The sequence below is a fragment of the Lithobates pipiens genome, unplaced genomic scaffold (genome assembly GCF_037356315.1).
Source record: "Lithobates pipiens isolate NorthernLeopardFrog02 unplaced genomic scaffold, aLitPip1_a1.2 Scaffold_22, whole genome shotgun sequence".
Taxonomy (NCBI): domain Eukaryota; kingdom Metazoa; phylum Chordata; class Amphibia; order Anura; family Ranidae; genus Lithobates; species Lithobates pipiens.
In genome coordinates, this window is record NW_027507784.1 from 39,386,351 (window position 1) to 39,395,941 (window position 9,591).

Sequence of the window (9,591 nt, forward strand, 5' to 3'; positions counted from 1 at the left end):
TTCTCGAGAATCGCAGGACGTCCCTTCAAAACATATGCATAATACATAATTTAAGTACATAACTGGATGGGAATCCAGCTGTCCTGGAAGACTCTCAGAAAAGGCGTTACCGGTAAGTCTAACTCAGCTTTTCTCAAGTCGTCTTCCAGGACAGCCCATGAGACTATATACCAGAACTTACCAGTCTAGGGAGGGACCACTGCCTGGAGGATCTTTCGACCAAAGGCCTGCTCCTGAGAAGATAGGAGGTCCAGGCGATAATGTTTAAAGCGGGAGTGCTCCTAGAAAAAAAAAATATTAAAAGCCAGCAGCTACAAATACTGTAGCTGCTGACTTTTAATAAATGGACACTTACCTTTCCTGGAGTCCAGCGATGTTGGCAGCCGTAGCCGATCAATCGCTCGGCTCTCGGCTGCTGCCGCCATTCTCTATTCCCGGAAGTGGAGGCAGATACCTGTATTATACATGTTTCTGCACCCCCCCCTCCGAAAGGTGCCAATTGTGGCACGGGAGGGGAGGTGGAATCAGATGAGGGGAAGTTGCACCTTTAGGTGGAACTACGCTTTAACAAAAGTCGTAAAACTGGACCGCTTTACATATTTGTTCCGGTGAGGCTCCAGCCCTTTCGGCCCAAGACGCGGAAAAGGCTCTTGAATGCACATTGGAAAATAGTGAGGAAACTTTCATAACCCTATAGGATTCAGTAATTGCCTGCTTTATTCACCTGGCTATGGTTTTCTTGGAGGCTCCCTTACCTTTATGGTCCCCAGAAAAAAGAACAAATAAAGCATCTGCTTTTCTAAAACTTTTGGTGACGTCAAGGTAAAGTTCAGCATGGAGGGTAACCGAACCGAACCAAAGAGCTTGTGGATCCATCCCAGGTTCATAGCAGGAACAGCTGCAGTGGACGTTGGTGCAACCTCACCCACAGTACTGCTGGAAAGCAAGAGCTCATTTGAGACATCTCTGAGTGAAACCCACTGATTGGTTATCGCGGATGCAATCACCCGAGTCACTTTCACAACTTTTTCCTAAAGAAGGGAAATCTTTTGATCTACTGAGCAAATCTCCTACCCGCGATATGTTACTCTCTGGGCAGAATTCAGAGAAGGTTTCTCTTTGTTGACTAGCCAGTGTAGCGACCGGAGAAACTCCTGCAGAGTTTGGAGATCCTTCTCTAGTTCCTGATGCGACTCTGCCACCAATTGATTTTAGTCTCAACGTTGCCAACGCTTCTCCCAGGATCTTTGTAAAGGAGCCGATGACAACCTGAAGAGCAGCACCCGCAACTGAAAATGACGGACATCTGATCCCATTTTCACTGCTAGTCTCAAACATTTTTGGAATGCTGGATGAATAGCAATGTGCAAGTTTTAAGTACGACAACGCTGGCTTTAAGTCCCTTAAAGCCAGCGTTGTCGTAAAGCAGACTTTTGCTCGAAAAACACTGACGAAAGTGTGTGCATCTGATCGAACGATTCAGAGAGTGAAGGTTCAAAATTAGGCAATACTTCCCTGATGGCTTCTTTATCACAAAGATATGGGAATAAAAGCCTTTGCCCTGATCTGACCGAGGGACCGGGATCAGGACTTCCTGATCTACCAAGTCTCCAATCTGAAGGCACAGCGCCATCGCCTATACTCGATCACGGGGTAGGTTGGTGAGCAACAACCTTTCTGGCGGCTGGGAATCAAGCTTTAGCCTGTGCCCATTGGTCACTAGATCCAAGATGAATGGACTTGAGGTGACTGCTGCACACTGTGGGAGGAAGGCCCTCAATCTTCCTCCCACTGGGAGGCAAGAGTCATTGTGACTTGGCGGGTTGCTGAGGAAGGAGCTTGGTGGGTTGTTGAGAAGGGAGTTGTGCACAAGAAAAACCATCATGCTTGGACATCTGAACCTTTTCCTCTTCAATTTAGAGTGTCACATAGATCGCTTTTAACAAGTTATCAACATCTTCTAGACCAGTGATGGCGAACCTTGGCACCCCAGATGTTTTGGAACTACATTTCCCATGATGCTCCTACATTTTGCAGTGTAGTTGAGCATCATGGGAAATGTAGTTCCGAAACATCTGGGGTGCCAAGGTTCGCCATCACTGTTCTAGACTAAGAACATGGATTACTGGAACCATGTCCTGTGGTCAGATGAGACCAAGATACATTTATTTGGTTCAGATGGTGTCAACCGTGTGTGGCAGCAACCAGGTGAGGAGTACAAAGAAAAGTGTGTCTTGTCTACAGTCAAGCATGGTGGAGTGTCATGGCCTGGGGCACCATGAGTGCTGCCAGCACTGGGGAGCTACAGTTCATTGAGGGAACCATGAATGCCAACATGTACTGTGACATACTGAAGCAGAGCATGATCCCCTCCCTTCAGAGACTGGGCCGCAGGGCAGTATTCCAACATTAAGCTGAGGGTAAAGGTGATAGAATGGCTAAGCATGTCTCCAGACCTAAACCCTATTGAGCATCTGTGGGACATCCTCAAACAGAAGGTGGAGGAGCGGAAGGTCTCTAACATCTACCAGCTCTGTGATCTCATCATGGAGGAGTGGAAGAAGACTCCAGTGGCAACCTGTGAAGCTCTGGTGACCTCCATGCATGGAGGGCTAAGGCAGTGCTGGAGAATAATGGTGGCCACACAAAATCTTGACACTTTGGGCCCAATTTGGACATTTTCACTTAGGGGTGTACTCACTTTTGTTGCCAGCGGTTTAGACATTAATGGCTGCGTGTTGAGTTATTTTGAGGGGGACAGCAAATTTACACTGTTATACAAGCTGTACACTCACTACTTTACATTGTAGACAAGTGTCATTTCTTCAGTGTTGTCACATGAAAAGAAAGAATAAAGTATTTACAAAAATGTGAGGGGTGTACTCACTTTTGTGAGATACTGTACATACTTACCTACCTGCTCCATTGGTCCCAGGCTGCAGTTATCCCCCATTGGCTCTAAGCCTGAGAACCGCGACTGCTGAACTCTCCGTTCTTGGGTCAGCTCTGAGCAGTGTTGACCGTCAGTCACCGTTCTCTGCTCCTCCCATCCAGCGCTCACTGAAGCGCCGGGCAGGAGAGGGGTGGGAGCAGGTGGCTTAGATGGACATAGATGATGCGATTTTCTTTTGTTGCAGGAAAGGAAAATCGCTCAATTCCTCAACCTCCATCAATACAGTCAGTGTTGATGGGGGGACCCCTCCCACGGAGCTCTTGTGTTCTCCCGTTAGTGGTAGTGGGGAGCTGTCCCTGCTGGGAGAACACAGTGATTATTGCCAGTGGCTATATGTGCCAGCACTAACTGCATATAAATAACCGGCATGCTGGTAGTAACAAAGTCTAATCGATGGATCGACTTGGATACAAATCAGCTTGCCCATACATGGATCAAATCTCAGCCAGTCCCTGCTGAACAGTCTGTGACCTGCTTTAGGCTCTCAGTGGGACATTGAGAGGCTGAGCCAGCTGCCTGTAAGTTATCTGGGCGATTCCCAACATCATTGTCGGGATCCTATCAGCGACTGGAACGGTTTGGTTACGTCAGTGCACTCCTGTGACCCACAAAAGAAGCACGACCAAATCATTTTTGGCCATATTTCTCTTTTAAATAAAGCAACAAACCTAATGTTTTTTTTTTTTTTTTCCTGCTGATTACCGGACAATGGAACAACAGATGCAAAAGGGATTGTTTCAGACCACAGAATAGAATTGTGATTTAGCCTGTTGTGTTGTTTCATGACCAGAGAAAAGAACAGAAAGTAACCAACACAATTTCTTTTTGAATATTTTATGACATTTTATTACATCTCATTCCAAAGGTTGCAGAATTCATTATATCCCTTCTTGCCAAGAACAGATGGAAAATACTCCGTCAGGTTGTACAGGCATTAACCCCAAAGTGTTTGGCTGCTGCCGATTGTTTTTTGTTACCGTTTTCAGGACTAAGCTTTATTCATAGGATTGGGATTGGTAGACTGGCGGCTATTCCAACCCTCATTTGCAATGGCTCCTGTGGCGCCATAAATACTTTAAAAAAAAAAAAAGTAGAGCAAGAGCGGGGTTTTGGGACTTCAAAATGAGGCAAGGCTTGTTAAGGTCCTAGGCCCCCATCCCTATCAATATAGAAGAAAAGGCGAGGAATTGGGACTTTATATGAAGCATGCGGTGGTAAACAAATGGATTGATGGATAAAAAAAAAAGATATTTATTAGTTCATATACAAATATATAATATTTATATTACATTTAATTTATAATAATATAAATTTAAATTACATTTTAAGGCAATTTTTCATAACTGTAATCTAGGGTTCAAACAACTAATCGATTACTCGACAACAAATAATTATGAAATTAAATCTATTAATCGAGCAGCAACATAATGGGGTTAAAAAAAACTAAAAGTAGCCCTTTAGGAGTAGAAAAAGAGCAAATAATCGCTACCGTAAATTTTACTTTCACTGTTGCACAGTAAAAAAATTAACCCCTTACAGTAGCGATTATTTGTTTTTTTCGTACTATAAGAGCCCTTTCACACCGTCGGCGGTAAAGTGGCGATATTTTTAGCACTATTCGGCCGCTAGCAGGGCGGTTTTAGCCCCCCCCCCACTGGTGGCCTGAAAAACGGTTAAATTCGCCCGCAAAACACCACCGGAGTGGGTTTTGCCAGCGGTATTGGAGCTCTGCCCCACCGATTTCAATGGGGAGCAGCAGCAGTGAGTTCACTGCTCCAAAGAAGCCGCTGACACTTTTTCTGACGCCCTGCCAGCGCACTGCTCCAGTGTGAAAGCCCTCGGGGCTTTCACACTGGAGTGCATGGAGCAGCTTTTATCGGGCGCTATTTTTAGCACTCTAGCGCCTGAAAAATGCTGGCAGTGTGAAAAGGGTCTTAAGGGCTATTTTTATTTATTTATTTTTATTTTATTTTTTTACTTATGTTACTAAACGTCTTAGATCTGGTTCACACCTATGTGTTTTTTGGTGCTTTTTGCAAAAATGCACTACAGTTCATTTAACGCACACATCTATGCTTTTTTTTCAGCTGCTGCATATTTAGAAAGGGTCAGGGACTTTTTTCAAAAGCAGAATGGTGCTTTTTTTGGTTCAATATACTTCAATGGAGAAGCTGCAAAAAAGCATGTAAAAAGGCATCAAAAAAAAAAAAAAAGCAAAAAACGCAAATTGCAGGAAAATCACATGTGCAAAAAATCAAAACGCACAGCAAAAAGCAACTGCAGAAACAGATCAAAAGCAAACAGTGTGTACCAAGCTTTATGCTGGCCACACGGATACATTTTCAGACGAGAATATTCAGACAAACAAACAATCTTGTACATTCGCTGAATGAAAGAATGTTGTTTGAAATTTTCACTTGCTTTTAACATTCTGTTTTAAAATGAATGTCATTTCTGAACGAAAACCACATACACTACTGTCTGAAAATTCCTTTGACCGAGAAGTTTTCTATTAATTCCAAGTTGAAAAGAAATGTCGATTTGACCCCTTGAAGGATTAGAAAATGAAACAAACGTTCTTAAAATTTTTTTTTTTTTTTTTTTTAAGACGTTGTTTTTGAATGGCCAGCATATAATATATTACAGTTCTGTTTGAAAATCTGCGAAAGTTTTTTTTCTTTTAACCACTTCGCACCCAGGCCAATTCCGACGTTTCTCTCCTACATGTAAAAATTATAATTTTTTTGCTATAAAATTACATAAAACCCCCAAACATTATATCGTTTTTTTTTTTAGCAGAAACCCTAGAGAATACAATGGCGGTCATTGCAACTTTTTATCTCGCATGGTATTTGCACAGCAATTTTTCAAATGCGTTTTTAAAAAAATAAAATAAAAAAACAGTTTCATGCTTTAAAAAATAAACAAAAAGTAAAGTTAGCCCAATTTTTTTGGCATAATGTGAAGATGAAGTTACACCGAGTAAATAGATACCCAACATGTCATGCTTTAAAATTGCACACACTCGTGGAATGGCACCAAACTTCGGTACTTAAAAATGAGCTATGACTAAGCACCGTGTTCGGTCAGCGGCTGTGCAGTTAGTCTGTTTACCAGCCTAGATGCTATGATTTTAATTACATTTTTGAAATAAAGTTGAATAATTCGGAGTGCGGCTATCCAGCTACATCTTTTCTACTTCAGTTCCTGTTGCAAACAGAGCCAGCACCCTGTGGGATTGTGGAGACAGCTGTTTTGGGAGAAGTCATTACCTTAGAGCGGTAATTCTTTGTACTTAAAAATCCCCATAGACAACGCTTTAACATTTTTTTACTGGTTACATGTTTTGAATTACAGAGGAGGTCTGGGGCTAGAATTATTGCTCTCCCTCCAACATTCACGGCGACACCTCACATGTGTGGTTTGAACACAGTTTTCATATACGGGCAAGACTTATGTATGCGTTTGCTTCTGCGTGCGAGCACACGGGGACAGGGGCCCTTTAAAAAAAAAAAAATGTTATTTTGACACTTTAAAAAAAAAAAATTTGATTACTTTTATTCCTATTACAAGGAATGTAAACATCCTTCGTAATAGGAATATGGCATGACAGGTCCTCTTTACAGTGAGATATGGGGTCAATAAGACCCCGCATCTCACCTCTAGGCTGGGAAGCCTAACATAAAATAAAAAAACAAACAAAGAAAAAATGATCCTGGCTTCCCGAGCCAAGGTGGCGCCATTTTTTTTAATGCAGAGGCCGGGTGTGACATCATAACATTGCGCCCAGCCTCCGACGATCATAGAGACTGCGGCGACCATCTGGAAATCTCTATGGTGGATATCCGGGGCCAGTAGATCCATCCTTCGACTCACCGATCGAGTCGGTAGAAGCACCGGAGGGCGGTGGGAGGGGGGACCCCCCTTTTGCCGCCCATAAGAACGATCAAGCGGTGGAACGTCTGCTATAATCATTCTTATGGTGCATGGAATCGCCGGCTGAAAATGCCGATATCTGAATGATGCCTGTAGCCTCAGGCATCATTCAGATATACCACCGCAAAGTCGAGGCCGACATATGACGGCCTGCCGACGGTAAGTGGTTAAATAAAAATAATTTGATCTCAGAGTCTGATGATATTTACTAGATTCAACCTCTAATAGTATATACAGTATATCTCCTCTAACAGTATATACAGTCCATCTCTAATAGTATATACAGTATATCACTTCTAATAGTATATTTCTTCTAACAGTTTATATCTCCTCTAACAGTATATCACTTCTAATAGTATATACAGTATATCTCCTATAACAGTATATACAGTATATATCTCCTCTAACAGTATATCACTGCTAATAGTATATAAAATATATCTACTCTAACAGTATATCTCCTCTAATAGTATATCACCTCTAAATAGTATATACAGTATATTTCCTCTAACAGTATATACAATATATCTACTCTAACAGTATATCTCCTCTAATAGTATACATCTCCTCCAACAGTATATCTCTTCTGTCTGTTATTCTCAGAGTGGATTCGAGATTTTACTCCCTAACCATATAGTTGGTTATTTATATTTACCACTGCATAGAGATATTTAAGAATAAATTACCAATTTTTTTAAGGTTATTAACCGATTAATCGCTCAAAACAATAAAATCGGCCAACTAATCGATTATGAAAATACTTGTTAGTTGGAGCCCTACAGTAATCCATATAACAATTTTAAAAACACCACATAATATTAATTTATGAACCAATAAAATGTATTTTATATACTCATTACATGATATCTATATAGCCTATAACAATAGGTATATGATGCCTCACACAAGTCACCTCTCAGTTCTGTTTTCTCCCAAACCTCATTTCATTTTCCCATTTTTTTCTTGGTGGCGCTCTTTTTCACTTTCCTTCACACGCCTCATTCTTTTCTTTCTTTTACTCCTTCTTCTATTTCCTCTTTTTTTTTCTCCGGCTGCTTCATCTTCACCATCATCTCACTCACGTTTATGGGTCACACTGCCAACCTTCATCCCAAACCCACGTGTTGTTATTTTTTCACAGAGGTCATAGGTGATAGATCATCTAGACATGTATAATTTTCTTTATTTTAGATAGATACTAAAGGCTTGCTCCCGAAGAGTGACTGAAAGTCAAGAAACGCGTCGAGCTATCAGCTGCCGTATTCTATACCAATCGTGTTGACAGATTTTTTTTTTTATACCATTCGTTTACATAATACGTGTTTATATGACTATACGTGAAATTGTTTGCCGTCATGTTTAATATTTTTTACCAACAAAGATAGGGAGTAGCAAGGTTATAGGCTATATAGATATTATGTAACATGTTTATGTGTATATAAATTACATTTTATTGAATCAAGAATTAATATTATGTAATGTTTTTGAAATCGTTTACTGTTATCGTGAAAAATTGCCCTAAAATTTGATATAAATATTATATATGAACTAATAAATATTTTTATATCCATCAATCCATTTGTTTACCAGCGCGTGCTTCATATACAGTCCCAATTCCTCGCCTTTTTCTTCTAGTTAAACGTAGAATTCCAATTTTTTGTTTCATTTTCAAATGGTCCACATTTTGCAAAAAAAAAAAAAAAAAAAAAGGCAGTCTGCTTGGCACCTAAATATGGGTGTAACAGGGTCCTAAAAAAAAGGTGGAGTTAGCCTTATAATAGTTTTTTAGGGCCAAGCTGGCCCAAACCAACTGTGTCCATTACAGATTGTTGGGGCCGCTGTATGTGCTGTAATGGTCTGTAGTGACATTAGCTACATGCAAAGCGGCACTACGGGGGTTATTTACGAAAGGCAAATCCACTTTGCACTGCAAATGCACTTGGAAGTGCAGTCGCTCTAAATCTGAGGGGTAGATCTGAAATGAGGGGAAGCTCTGCCGATTTTCTCATCCAGTCACAAGCAAGCAAACATTTTTTTTTTTTTCCTCTTGCATGTCTCCCTCGGATCTACAGCGATCGCACTTCCATGTGCCCTTGTATGTAGTGTCTTCCTGTCTGCTTCTCCACCATTCAGGATAAGCCTTGCATTTTTTAACCACTTGCTTACTGGGCACTTAAACCCCCCTCCTGTCCAGACCGATTTTCAGCTTTCAGCGCTGACACATTTCGAATAACAATTGCGCGGTCATACATCACTGTACTCAAATTCAATTTTTATCATTTTTTCTCCACAAATAGAGCTTTCTTTTGGTGGTATTTGGTCACCTCTGTGGTTTTTATTTTTTGTTGAAAAAGACCGAATTTAAATTTTTTTAAATTTTTTTTCCATAGTTTGTCATAACATTTTGAAAACAGGTAATTTTTCTCCTGCATTGATGTACACTGATGAGGCGGCAGTGATGGGCACCGATGGGTGGCAGGGATGGGCACTGGTTGCTTACACTAATAAGTGGCACTGATTGGCACCACTCGTGAGCATTGATAGGTGGCACTTGTGGGCATTGATAGGTGGCACTGGCAGGTGGCAATAACAGGTGGCACTGTAAGGGGGTTCTGATTGGCCCAGATGAGTTGCCCGTGTTCCTTAATCTTTGGGACTGATGTCCCTTTAACATAAGCCGGTGATCGGCTTTTTTTGCTGCT